The 11520-nt window shown below is 47.6% G+C and overlaps 1 pseudogene; it reads right to left on the bottom strand.

The window, feature by feature from the left end:
* LOC106327362 overlaps positions 1 to 11520 on the bottom strand; it is a 22911-nt pseudogene that overhangs the window by 3443 nt on the left and 7948 nt on the right.

Genomic DNA, 11520 nt, shown 5'->3' with positions numbered 1-11520 from the left:
AATTTTTTAAAATGACTTTAAATTACAAAAATGAGTAAATCCTATATGTTATATATATATTTTTTAAATGACTTTAAAATACAAACATGAGGACACCTTATATTTTATATTTTTCTTATATGTTAGATTTTTTCTTATATGTTATATTTTAAATTTTTTTAAACGACTTTAAATTACAAAAATGTAAGTTTTTCTTAAGTATACGACTAAAAACATTAAAATGACATGTATCAATTCGATGGTTGATTTGAAAGCTTTCAAAACCATATGGAAGATAAAAGTCAAAATAATTCAACTGTGAAAACAATACTGTTCACTTTTTTCAAGAATGTGTTCGACGAAAAAAATAAGGTTTTTATGTCATAATTTGTTTAATGTCCACTCCGATCAACCCATGATGTATTAATTATAGTTCTGTTGCATTATTTTTAATAAAATTTGATCTGATCCATCGGAAAGAAATTATATAATAACAACAAAAAATATTTTATATATATAAATAAAATGATCAAATATATAAAAGAAGCTATCGATAATATATACAAATAAACTCACCAAGGCGCAGGTCTTATCCTAGTTGTCGAGAAAAGAAATATTTTAAGTAGGAGTCTAGGAGTCGGCCAAGTGGGGAAACTTACGAGTCAGACTCTGGACCTCAGGCCACGTGAGACTAAAAGTGTATATTCCAGCATTTGAGCTAATCTCAGGAATAATTGCTGAACCATTTCTAAAAGGACTTTGGATGACCATTGTGCCTTGCGTGAGATCTATTGAACTTGAGCAAAAGGGTTTACCATCGCTTGACATTTGGACCAAGCAATCGATAACGTCAGCACCATCTTCGATTGCCTTCTTATATGCCAAGTCTGTACATCCAGGATAGTCCCCACTCGCACCATTTTTAGTTATAACAAGAAAATTCACTGAAACATAAACCACTTGGTAGATGATAAAAGCAAATTATTGGTCTCTTTTTCTATTAGTAAGAACGTTTACATAAATCGAAGTAATAATTTCATGTTACCAAAAATCAAAGTAATAATTTCATTACCCTGTTTTGTAGCGTGTCTGCTGCTAACATGGGAGAAGCAGTCTGAACAAATATATATGAAAAGAAAAGGTTGGATACTGAGAGTAATTCCAGAAATTTTCAAGGAGAAAATATATATACAAGAATTATTACTTACCAATGGATGCAGAAGCAGTTACGGGAAAATCAGAGAGAATACCACCCACAGAGAAATCACCGTTGTCCACAAAAGATAGATATTCAGACACTGGATCGGAACTATAGTTATATGCAATATTAACATCATTGGAAAAACCTGACACATATACTTGTAATCCTGCTTTGTGAGCATCTTGAACTAAGGATGTAGGAGGAAGCAAGTACTGCTTGTCATCCAGTGGCAATATGTACGATTTGGGAATAAGAATTCCTGAAGCAAACGTCTTGACATAAGTTAGGTTACTCAAGATAGAACCATATGTTCGCTTTGTTGTCAGCTCGAAATCTTCTTTTCCAAGAAACTGGAACACCAAACTGCGCCCTTTACTGTTTGATCGGGAAACGGTACGGAACGAGAGAACGTTCGGTTTTAGAGGTGGGTTTAAGCAAAGACGTCTTATTAATGGTCGGAAGAGCGTTCCGTCGGTTACAAGGAAAGGAAATGCGTGAAAGGAAAGGTACCGGAGCCTCGAAGGCTTTGCCGGAGAGATACAACAAGGCGAGATAACAAAGGTAAAACCCTAATCTAGCCGCCCAGTGAGTATCAGTGATTTCGGATCGTTTTCTCGTTGCATCTCCTTCCCTTTATATAGTTGACCTCGTGCTTTCCCGTGACCTAGTTTGCATCGTCTTCGTGGGCTTCTAACTCATTGGGCCGAGAAGCCCATACTATCTCGAGTGGCCGTTAAGTCGGGGACGCTTAGACGCACGTTTTGAGCCATCATGCCGAGCCACCGTTTCGTCCTGAGTGGGCTGGGCCGTCTGTTCTTCGGGCCTTGAGGGATGTCGAATTCACCCTCTACAGTAAGTCCCCCCAGTTCATCGGGATAAACGTCTCGTTGATCTTGATGAATTTAGAAGGTTAATGGCTTGGAAGAACAGACGGGTCGCCTCGAAGATACATTATTGGATCGGGCATCGCGAGGCATCGTTAAATATTTTGCTCTGTCGCGCGGTTTGATCAAATCTAACCAAACCGGTTTTGGTTTGGTTAGATCCGATTCTGCCCCAGGCGTTGGTTCGACTCGGAGTCGGGGCCGGTTATATCGGGAAACCGAGTCGACGCTTCGGTTTCCTAGGCGGCTAAATAATGTTCCTAAGCCCACGTAGATATCATGATGACGCCTTGGGGAAGCACCCCATCTCTCCCCTATAAATACTTGATCGTTTCTCTCCCCCTCTATTCTTCTCCGCGTTATCCAGGTACTTTCTCTCTATTTCCCTCCACTTCTCTCTCTAGGTTGTTGTAACATAGATAGCGATATGTCGTCTGAGGGGAGGTTATATCACGAACAGAAAGGGAAAGAGGTCGCGACCGTATCTCGTCCCTTGAGAGACGCGAGTGAGGTTCCACTCGAGGAGTTCGAACGGGTTCATCACGATGCGATCATGGACACCGGGAGCCTGGATCTGTCTCAAAGGATCCTAGTTTCCGAGTCTGCGCGTTCATTCTGTCAAGAAGTAAGGGGAAACCAAGCCGAGCCGCAGGCCTGCGAGAGAGACGGTTCTGGCGGTGCGAGAGGCGGGGTCCTTCCTGCCGACTATATGCCGACGTGCTATTATCCTGGGGAGATCTTCGAGGAGCTGCCGGCGATAGCTCCCGAGTTTCTGCGCTCTCCAGATGTGAGCGGTCAGGCTTGGGAGAACGTTATGAAGATGCAGTCAACTCCTAACAGCGTGAAGAGGCTCCTGAGGGAGCACCGCGGGTTTGGGGTGACTTTCTTGATTCCCTCGGCGAGCCAAAGGCCTTGGTCACCGCCAGTTGGGTATCAATGCGTCTACGAATCCTATTTTCGTGACGATACGAAGCTTTGGTTCCTAATTCCCCGACTGGTCACGGCATACGCGAGGCGCCGAGACGCAGCGATAAGTCAATTTTTGAACGGTTCACCGAGATGCAGCGATAAGTCAATTTTTGAATGGTTCGTGGCGTATTACAGTTGCTTTGATGGTTATGGCTGCTGAGATCGATACCTCGCTGAGCGTTCGTACCTTTGAAGAATTGACGTCCGTCAGTTCGTTGGAGGATGGCCTTCTATCGATAAAAATGTGGCCAAGCTACAACGTGATAGGGGGGCATCCTAATAAGACGCTCGATTGGCAGAGGTCCTATTTCTTCGTTAAATGCGATGATTCTGCCTTTGAGGACCCTCCAGACGATGACTACCGTGTCTTGTGGAACACTTTTCTTGGTTGAACACTTTCGTTAACTCGTACTATTTCTTCGCATACTAACTGCCTTCTATTTTCGTTGTCTTTTTTCTTTGTAGCCGACCATCCGACTTCTCGCGAATACCCGGAAGAGTTTCTTACGAACGCTCGTGCTATCGCGAGACTCTCTCAAGAGCACTGGGGGAATATTTCTTGGGAAAGGGTTCGCCGTTCGATCGGCCGTATTTCCAGGAGTAAGTCCATTTTTTCTTTTTATATGTCACACTGTGGACTTCTACTCTTTCCTTGGTGAATGAGTCCTCTTTTTTTTATATATCCTTTCCAGGGGATTGGGATTCGAGTTACCTTCCGTCGGTTAACAAGACCAAGAGACGTATCTCGCTGTTCACCGGTGAAGAGCAGAAAAAGATCAACGCAGCAAGGAAGATGAGGGGCCTTCCGGATCTGAGTGCTATGATGGAGGCAGAGCTTGGCTTGTCAAATGCCGAGCCGTTGGTGCCTCCTAACGAGTTGACGACTGACGACGCGACCCTCGCGAGTTCTGACCATCGCGAATCCTCGCTTGGTGTTGTTGCCGTTGCTCCTAAGAAGAAAAAGAGCAAGAAGAGAACCCATGACGAGCCACCTGTCAATGATGATCGCGAGACTCTTCCAGAGGAAGGCGATCATTCGGAGGCTGCAGAGCCGTGGACGAAGAAGATAAAGAAGAAGAAGCAAATATCTTTGGAGGATAGCATCACGGGTCAAGACAGCGAAATTGCTCGCCCCTCTGCTCCATCTGATCCGACTGACGGGCCCTCTCTTAACTTGGCCCTAGCGGATGAACCTCAGAATGTCTCACCCGAGGTTCCGCTTCAGAAGAAAAGGTCGAAGCAAACTGGTGAGCAAGGGACGACCAAGCGCCAAGTTTCCCCCGTCGCTATTTCATCGAACCCTGGGACGTCGGTCCCCGGTCCATTGACTGGTGGTATTCCGGTCGTAAGGAAGACTTTGAGAGTCAAGTTTCCTGACTGTGTTTCGTTTGAGTATGACAGGCCAACTCCTCTCGTCTACGCTCCACACAAAAGCGCGAAATTGGTTAGCCAGATCAAGTGTGGCCCAAAGCCCTTTCCGCCGGTCGCTGACCTGATCTTTATGGACGAGTATTTTGACGCTGCTCGCACCAAGTTATTGGTAAGACTTTGCTTCGGTTCTTTCATTCCTTCTCTTACATACTTGTTTTATTTCTTAAGTTCTTTGGTTTTCATGTCTCGCAGTGCGACGGGGTTTCGAACTTCGTCGTCGAGAAATATGACTCTGCGCTGAAGGAAGCGCTCGCTGAGTCAGAAAAGCTGAAGAAGACAGTGGTGAGCAAGAGCAGACTTCTTCGTCGAAGGAAGGCGGAATGGCAGGAGGAGTTCGAGAGGATGGCCGAGAAGAGGGATCGCGCGGTTGCTCGGAGGAAAGCTTTGAAGAAGAGAGCCAATGCAGCAGAAGAGGAGCTTTCCGTTGCTCGTTCTACTATCGAGGCTCTGGAGCTGCGGAAGGCCAATCTTATGGAAGAGATAGGAGCCAAAGCCGTGGAGCATAAGAAAGAACTAGACCGCCTTAGGGATTCTCGTATTTACGCGGTTACGAAGGAGAGGGTGAGGGTCGAGACCGAGATGATTGCAAAATCTAACAAGCATTTCGGGAATCTGCACGAGTGGTGGACCCGTTGTGGACCTTTCGATACGGCGCAGTTGCTTCAAAGTCAAGCGTTTGGGACTAAGAGCTGCCTCGATGCTTTAAAGGCTGGTGGCCGCGACATCCCTCAAGAGACTATCGACATGTTCGCGGCTAAAGAAAAACATTTTGAGGAGGAAGCTTTGAAGCTTGATCCCGGCGAGATCTCGGAGGCTGATTTGTTCCTTTCTCCACTTCGCCTCGAATCTCAGTTCGTCGATATGCGAACTTTCGTGGGTCTCGACCCGCATGGGTCTAACGTTCGCTTGATCGATCCAAGGACTGCTGGGGTTCTCCAAAGTCCCGCTGATCGTCCTGGAACCTCTGCTGCTCCCTCTCATTCCGTGGGAGATGATTCGTCAAAGACTGGCGCGCCCGCTATTGACTCGCGAGCCGTTGATGGGGGAGTGAAATCTCTTGGGAACCAGGATGGGAGCAACGTTCTTGAGATCTCTGATTCTTCCGTTTCTGACTCAGAGGATGGTCAGGGTCGAGAACCGGACAAAGCCGATGCCGGCGAGGAGGTCGACGGGGCGCGGAGTGGGGAGATAATCAGAGATCAAGCGAACCCCTCTGAGAGTCAGCTTGAGGTTCGTGGGGAAGAAGCGATAGCTCGCGTCGAAAGCGTCGATGCGGATCAACCGGTGCGTTCCACCCTTCCCGAACCATCTCTCGACAACGATGCCGTAGCGCAGGAACAGGCTAGGGACCCCGAGGAATGACTCCGTTGTTGTTTTTGTTTTTTACTTTGAATGAACCTTGCTCTCTTTTTTATGTATTATGACTTGACCCATTGCGGTTTCTCTTTTGTTGAAACTCCGTCTATTTCTTCTTGTTTACGAATTCCGCTTTACTTATATTGCTTCCTGGTCGTTTGATAACTCCGGGAGTCGCAGTCCGAGAAGGTGTAGGAAACTCGGTAGATGTCTTGACCGCAATGGATTATAGAGTTTGTGATTCATGCCGTATCGTGACAGCGATATAGTCGTTTCTCGACGTTGGCTCGTATGGACTGTGAATTCAACAACTCGTGATCAGGTGTCGTTTATCAAGCTTTCTGGTTTGTTCGAGGTCGTATGCCGATTGGGTACGAGTAAAAATAGGATAACTTCAGACCGTGAAAGATAATTTTTCAAACGATAACGGTTCCCATCTCGACTTCAAAATAATTTCTAAGTGTTCGGTCGGCCAAAACCCTACTTAGTAAATTATGAAATGGATAGGAGTCATCATTTCGGACGTATCAGTGAATACTGTGATACGACCGGATTCCCGCGAGTATGTGTCTGATCAGGACATACTCGGCTGTGGGGTGCGAGTGCCGGTACGTTTGTCTCGAAGTGCCGTGGCGAATCTTTTGTAGGCATCGCATGGGCTGCGCAACTTCTTGGGGAAGTGTGTTTTTTTTTTTAGCAAGTGAACGTGACCGTTGGTCGTTCAGTTGTGGAAGAGTTGGAGATGCTTTGAGTTCCAAGCTCGTGGCACCGCCTCGCCGACTGAAGTTTCGAGGTAGTAGACTCCAGGTTTCACGACCTCGATGATCTTGTAGGGTCCTTCCCAGTTGGCTCCGAGTTTTCCGGCTTTCCATTCCCTAGTGTTTTCGAACACCTTCCGGAGGACCAGATTTCCCAATTCGAGGGGGAGGGTCTTAACCTTCTTGTTGTAGTAGCTTTCGATCTGGTGTTAATAGTTTTGGATTCGAAGCAATGCTTGGTCGCGTCTTTCTTCTATATCATCCAGTGCGTCGAGTAGCATACCTTGGTTAAGTTCAATGTTCTGTGGCATTTTGGAACGTCGTAAACTCGTCACGTTTACCTCAGCAGGTGCCATTGCTTCGACCCCATGGGCCATCGAGAAGGGGGTGGCTTTCGTTGCTCCGCGAGATGTTGTTCTATGGGACCAGAGGACTCCGTCTAGTTCGTCGGTCCAGCGACCCTTCTTCAAGTCGAGTCGTTTCTTGAGTCCGTCGATGTTTGTCTTGTTAGTGGGCTCGGCTTGACCGTTGCTCTGCGGGTTTCTCGGTGTGGACATGTTGAGCCGAATTCTCCATCTGTCGCAGAACTCTTTGAAGTTGTGGGAGATGAATTGGAATCCGTTGTCTGTGACTATCTCATATGGGAGCCCGTGCCGGTAGATGACATTTTTCCAGACGAACTTCTGCACCTCCTTGTCGGTAATGCTGGCGTAGGCTTCTGCTTCCACCCATTTAGTGAAGTAATCTGTTAAGACCAAGATGAACCTCTTCTGTCGAGAGCTCGGCATTGGTCCGATGATATCCATTCCCCATCGCATGAAAGGGTATGGTGCTGTCAAGGTATGGAGCAATTCAATCGGGCTGTGTATGGTTGAGGCGTGTCGCTGGCACTTATTGCATTTCTTGACGTAGGATTAGCAATCTGCGTTCATTGTTGGCCAATAGAAACCAAGGCTTTTCACTTTTAGTGCGAGAGCTCGTCCTCCTGAATGGTTGCCTACTGCGCCTTCATGTGTTTCGGCCATGACCAACCTTGTTTCGTCTCAAAAGATACACCTAAGGAGTACTTTTGTTGCGGTCCATCGATGGAGTGTTCCATCCATGACGACATAATGCGCACTGCATCTTTTGAGTCGTCTTGCATCCCATTTCTCTGTAGGTAGTATCCCGTCGGACAGGTAAACGATGAATTCCATTCGCCAATCTTCGAGTTGCCCTTCCGTTTTGCGAGGTTCCCCTTCGTCAATGTCCATGGCGTCGGCGATAGATGCTGCGATGGAAGTTGTTCCGTCGGTTGGCTGATGCTTGGCTTTTCAATCCTATGTATTGGGATTGTCCTTTTCACCTGATCGTGTAGCTTATTCCCAAGGGCTGCGAGTGCGTCCGCACATAGGTTCTCTCTGCGAGGGACTTTCGTTAGCTCGAAGAAATCAAAATCTTGTGTAAGATCTTTGACGAGTTTCAAGTAAGCATCCACTCTGTCATTCCTGGCATCGTAGTCTCTGAGAAATTGACTCGTCTAGCTTTTACTGCCTTTACGAGACGAAGGCCTGCAATGAGAGACTCGTATTCGGCTTCGTTGTTGGACGCCGGAAAATCAAAACTGAACGACTGCCGGATTAGTTCGCCTGTCGGTGACTGGAGTTGTACGCCTGCTCCTGAACCTTTGTTCGTAGATGAACCATCTACGTGCAGTATCCAGTTCAGGCTTGGCAGCACAAGATCTTGTTCTAGCTCCGGCGTTAGCTCGATCAAGAAATCAGCAAGAACTTGCGACTTAGCAGCTGTGCGGTTCTTGTACACGATGTCGTGTTCGCTAAGCTCAACTGCCCATTTTGTTAGCCTTCCTGATTGGTTGGTATTTTGCATTACCGTCCTAAGGGGCTGGTTGGAGAGCACCTCGATAGTGTGCGATTGGAAATGAGGTCTGAGTTTTCTTGCCGAGGTGATGATAGCTAGGGCCATCTTTTCCAAGGTTGGGTATCTCGTTTCCGGTTCCATCATCCGCTTGCTGGTGTAGAAAATATGTTTCTGTTCACCACGGTCTTCTCGTATTAGGACGCTGCTAACAGCCGAGGAGGTGATGGCAATGTATAAGGATAGAGTGTCTCCGACCTCGGGCTTCGATAGAACTGGAGGTGTCGTTAGGTAATGCTTCAGTTGATTGAAGGCTTCCTCGCATTTTTCGTCCCAGACGAATCTCTTATTTCCCCGCAAGAGCTCATAGAACGGGAGGCATTTGTCTGTGGATCTTGAGATGAACCTGTTCAGTGCCGCAATCCTTCCGGTTAAACGCTGAACCTCGCGGGTGTTCTTCGGACTAGGGAGATCGAGGATTGCCGTTATTTGTTTTGGGTTTGCTTCGATGCCTCGCTGGGTGACAATGTAACCTAGGAACTCTCCAGACGTGACGCCGAAGGTGCATTTCGCCGGATTGAGCTTCATCCCGTACTCGTTCAGCGTTTTGAAGCAGTTTCGTAAGTGGTTGAGATGATCCTTGGCGCGAAGTGATTTGACCAGCATATCATCAATGTAAACTTCCATAGTGTTGCCGAGTTTGTCGACAAACATTCTATTGACCAGATGCTGGTAAGTCACTCCTGCGTTCTTTAGGCCGAAAGGCATGACCTTGTAGCCATATGTCCCTCTGTCCGTTATGAACGCCGTTTTCTCGCGATCGTTCGTATGCATCATGATTTGATTGTACCCGGAGAAAGCGTCCATAAACGTTAGGAGCTCGTTGCCGGCAGTCGGTTGATATGCGGGAGAGGGTAACTGTCTTTTGGACATGCTTTGTTCAAATCCGTGAAGTCAACACAAATGCGCCATTTCCCGTTTTTCTTTTTAACAACGACGGGGTTTGCTAGCCACTCCGGGTACCGTACTTCGGCGATGAAGCCTGCGTCGAGCAACCTGTCAACTTCCTCATTTACTGCTTTGGACCTTTCGGGTCCGAGCTTCCGTCTCTTCTGTCGAATAGGCTTGAATGTTGGATCGACGTTTAACTCGTAAGATGTTATTGCGGGGTCTATACCCTTCATATCAGAAGTTACCCATGCAAAGGTTGAGGCATTTTCTTTGAGGAAAGAAATGATTAATGACTGCAGATCGTCGGAGAGATAGGCGCCAATGCGCACGACCTTCGATGAGTCAGCTCCATCGATGGGAACCTCGTGGATTTCTTCCTTCTGAGGGTAGATCTTATGTATTGGTTTGGTGACGGCGTTGACGAGAGAAAGTGATTGTTGCAGCTTGACCGCGGCGATAAGTAGCTCTCTTGCGGCTCGCTGGTCCCCGCGGACCGTCTGCGTCGTTCCATCTTTCCCAGAGAACTTAACACATTGGTGGTAAGTGGAGGGAATGGCTTTCATGGAGTGTAACCAAGGTGTTCCGAGGATCAGGTTGTAGGGCGCCCTAGCGCGGATAACAGAGAACTTAACAGTGCGGGTCACATCACCTGCATAAACTGGGAGACGGATTGTCCCAATCATCTGTTCCGAGGAGCCATTGAATCCCGTGAGAGTGCGTGAGGAGGGTTTCATGTCGCACAGGTCAACTCCCATCTTGTCAAGCGTGTCCCGAAAGATAAGGTCGACTGAGCTGCCTGTGTCGACGAGAACCTTCGTGACTTGGCATTCGCCAATTCTGATATTGATTAGGAGTGGGTCGTTATGTGGCATGCTGATGCCGTGAGTGTCGGCCGCCGAGAAAGAGATTTGATGGTCTACTTCGACTTGCGAAGGCCACTTCTGGGCGGTGATGGCTTGCCACCTGTAATCTTTAACTGCTCTTACCGAGTCCCCGCAAGGAGGTGAACCACCCATTATGACGTTGAGGTGCGGGGTGTTCGTAACTTTCATCAATTCTTGTTGCGCTTGTCGTTTCGCTTCGAGGCACGGTCGCAAATCCTGTTGCTTCGGCTGACCAAGCTTGGCGCGCAAGTCTTCGGCTTTGGAGTTGATCTGCTCACGTAAATCTGCGGGCTGAGATTGAAGGTGTAGAGCAGCTTTGGTGCGGGTAATCTTTCTTGCTTTAGACTCGTCGAGGGACGTCCTGAGGTCTGCCTCGTTCTTTTGCACCATTTCGGCCTTCCGCTTCAGAAATGTGCGTAAGTCCTTTGAATTTGTTTTTCTGCCCAATTTTTCGCGCAAGTCCGTTGGTATCGGTGGAGTTTCGTCATCCGAGGAATCAGCCTGTAGGGGGAGTATCACTTCCACCCGTCGTCGGTTCTTAGGCGGTTCTTCATCAGTTGACTCGCCTTCGAGGTTGAGATTGTCTACTGTGGCTTTCTCTGGATTAGTTTGCTCTTCTCTCTAAGGGGCTTTCGCTTGAGACTTCTGAATCTTCTTCTCTTTGTTTTCGCTCCAACTCTTATTGTTTTTCGGCTTCTGCGGAAATTCAATTTCGATTTTCCCGCTTTCGATGGATTTGAGGAAGTGTCTGTATAAGACTTTGCAATCCTTTGTATCATGTGAATTGACCTCATGATAGGAACACCACTTACTCGGCTCGACGGCGTTCGAGGTTGCTGGTTCAGGGGAGCTAGACTTTGGCTGGCTGGTATCTCGATCCCAATGATTCCACCCCTTCTCTCGCACCATTGCGGCGGAGCCTGATGGTTCGCCGTCGTCTATAGCATTCATGTAGCCCTTCCTCTGGTTAGGCTTGCCACTTGTGGAATGTTGTCGCGGTTCTTGACGAGCGTCGTTCGTCCGGGCGGGGGTCTGTTTCCCTGCAGCTTCTTTGGCCGACTTGGCCCTAGTATCCTCCTCCATTCGAATGAAGTTATTGGATCGAGTGATGGCATCTGGTACTGATCTCGTCGGGTGTCGGTAAAGGTCGGCCCGAAATGGTGACTTAATGTGGAGGATGTTCATCAAAGACTCCACGGCTATATGATCTGGCACGTCTACTTTCGAGACAATGGATTTGAACTTCTCCA

This window comes from Brassica oleracea, chromosome C2, assembly GCF_000695525.1.
Source record: "Brassica oleracea var. oleracea cultivar TO1000 chromosome C2, BOL, whole genome shotgun sequence".
NCBI classification, from domain to species: Eukaryota; Viridiplantae; Streptophyta; class Magnoliopsida; order Brassicales; family Brassicaceae; genus Brassica; species Brassica oleracea.
The sequence above is the reverse complement of the archived record's forward strand: the minus strand, read 5'-3'. Positions and strand labels throughout refer to the sequence as shown.